Source organism: Ochotona curzoniae, unplaced genomic scaffold (genome assembly GCF_017591425.1).
Source record: "Ochotona curzoniae isolate NIBS_2020 unplaced genomic scaffold, NIBS_Ocur_1.0 scaffold_4505, whole genome shotgun sequence".
NCBI lineage: Eukaryota > Metazoa > Chordata > Mammalia > Lagomorpha > Ochotonidae > Ochotona > Ochotona curzoniae.
In genome coordinates this window covers 51,527,254-51,529,944 of record NW_024467118.1, presented here as the reverse complement: position 1 = coordinate 51,529,944, position 2,691 = coordinate 51,527,254, and the positions used below count along the sequence as shown (strand labels likewise).

The 2,691-nt window shown below is 36.5% G+C and overlaps 1 pseudogene; it reads left to right on the top strand.

Moving 5' to 3' along the window:
• The first annotated feature begins 377 nt into the window (after nt 1-377).
• On the top strand, nt 378-503 carry LOC121146938 (annotated as a pseudogene).
• Nucleotides 504-2,691: the final 2,188 nt, after the last annotated feature.

Below are 2,691 nucleotides of genomic sequence, written 5' to 3'. Positions count from 1 at the left end.
AACAATCACTTTTTAGCTATGCAGTTGTCTGTAAATCTGCTTAGTTGGTCATCCAAGGTGATGACATGCAAGATATAGTTGATACACTATTTATCATAAAGAAACATTTTAAAATTAATTCCTCAGACCTGTGCAATATTTTATCTTTTCAGTTTAATAATATCCAAATGTGTTTTTCGTTGTATTTGTGAAGGCAGAAACCACATGTGTGCTTCTTCATAAATCAGTCGGTTAGTTTTGAAAGTAACTACATTTCAAGTATGTAGCAAAGCCTCTCAGAATACAATTACTGAAACAGTATGAGGAGTTCTGTTTGCTTTAGTTTTTGGATTTTTAGTATACTTCGCTGTTACACAGAGAAGATAGAAATTTGCCATCTCGCTTCTCGGCCTTTTGGCTAGGATCAAGTGTAGAAATCTCTGGTTAACAACCTATTTTTTTTCTCTTGCATTATTTTAGATCCCACTCTTTCTCTCAGATCTTTTGAGTGGAACGTTCATTTTTCATTCTATTGTGTAAAGTCATGATAAAATATGCTACCTGTAAGCTTACTCTTTTGACTCTTTAGGTGAATATATGCTAGCACAAGAACTCAGAGTTATAAATTCTGTCTTTGTAAGAAGTTTTCATGTACTTTCAATGGAGATATCATTGCTTTATGTTCTTATGCTTGATTTTTGATAAAATTATGACTCTTCTATATTTGCAAAAATAAAAAATGTAACTTGAAAGTCATTTCAAAATTCATGTCAAACCTATCAATTTGTACTGTCACTTCTGTCTCAAAATATTACTCATATTTCACCATCATTCCTTTCTTATCTGACTACTGGAATATATCCCTTCCTTTGGGCTCCAGAATAGTTGCTAGCACAGGAGAAAACTTTGTTTAAAAAATCAGAACTCCAACTCAATATTCAGATTGACTCCGAGGTTAGTAATGATTGTATTAAAAGTGATACTTGCTTTTCTCTTTTATTCTTTTAGATATTTTCCAAATCTTCTGTAATCAGCATGAACTGCTTAAGATGCATTCTTATTTTAAACATTTAGAACAACATAAAAAAGTTAGTATGAGAACAGATATCATCTAAAATTCTGCTACTTGGAAATCATCATCAGTGAGCTAGAGGATCATGACACGTAATGGCTGTATTTCTCTGTGTGCTCTTAAACACATGCAAACACACTTCTACAGAGAGGTGTGTTTGACCTTTCGCCTATCAGTGTTTCCTCCCAGGGTCTGCACTGGCAGGAAGTTGGAGTAGCAGGTAGGTAGCTTCCAGGAGTAGGAAGTTAAACCATGGCATTCTGATATGCGATGCAGGAGTCTTACCCTTAGCTCCAAGTGTGTGACTTTTAGAAGAAAACAGCTGAGCTAGTGCTTTAGGGGCCACAGGCTTTATTAGGGAGGGAGAAATGGAAAGAGTAAAGCTTTGCTCTTGGGAGATGGCTTCTTCTTTGTAGAATCATGGCAGTATTTTCTCCTCAATTTTTCTGGACATTTTATGCTTTTATGTTGACTCACAACACAGGGGACACAATGAGGTAAATTTTGAACCAAACATGTTGAACTCCTTATAAAAAACTTAAAAAAAAACTTTATTTTTAGTTGAAAGAGTCAGAAAAAGAGAGACATAGAAAGATCTTGGATCCATTGGTTTACTGCACAGATGGCTGCAATCGTCATAGTTGGGCTGGTCCAAAGCTGGGAGACAGGAGCTTCTTCTGAATCTCCAATGTGAGTTCCGGGGCTCAAGGCCTTGCACCATCCTGTCCTGCTTCCTTAGATCATTAGCAGGGAGCTATATCTGAAATTGGGCATTTGGGATTCAAACTAGCAGCCATATGGGATGCCGGCACCACAGACTGAGTGTTGGTCTTCTACTCAACTACACTTGTGTCTAATACAAACATTTTTAAAGAAACCGAATGAATAAAAAAGAATAAAATCTGAGATGCAAAAGGTAGACAAAGCAAGTGGAGAGGGAACAAAATGGTTTATAGTTGAAAGATTCTTGATTCCAGTGGCCTGTGCGTGCAGAGTCTAAAAGAAATCAAAACACTGAGAACCAGTTAATGGAACAATCAAAAGTCATTAGTGCTTTCCTTTTCACATCTTAGCTATAGTTGATTTTCACGAGACTTCCTCATACCACCTTCAAGAACTGAAAATGCAACACACTTTGTTTTAGCCAGGAGTTTGCCAATAGAATTGGGTTTAAATCTTGCACTAATATTGTGACTGTGAGTGTATTTCTTAACCTCATTGCATCACAGCTCCAACTTTATCAATACGAAAATGATAAACTCTGAGACATAATTTGTGTGAGTGTACACTACACAGTTAACAAACAGCAGCACCTACAGTGGGAAGTTGACAAAAGCTCATTCCCTTTCTTAAAATATTTTTAAATATATTTTATTTTGAATTTTGAATTATGTGGTACAATTTTGTATAGGCTGAGATCCCCCTCCCAAACTCCCACCCCCTGTCAGATGTTTCCCATTTTGTTACAATAGTGTAGTCCTTTATAAGGAATCATAATTCTATCAGTCTCTTATTTAAGTGTACCCCGATATTGTTGGTGCAGACAGTGTCAGACAGTCCAGCATCCCATTGTCTACACATGTCCAACAGTTTCTTTGGGAATCCATCTTTCATCCGGAAGCAGGGATGCATGTTCCATT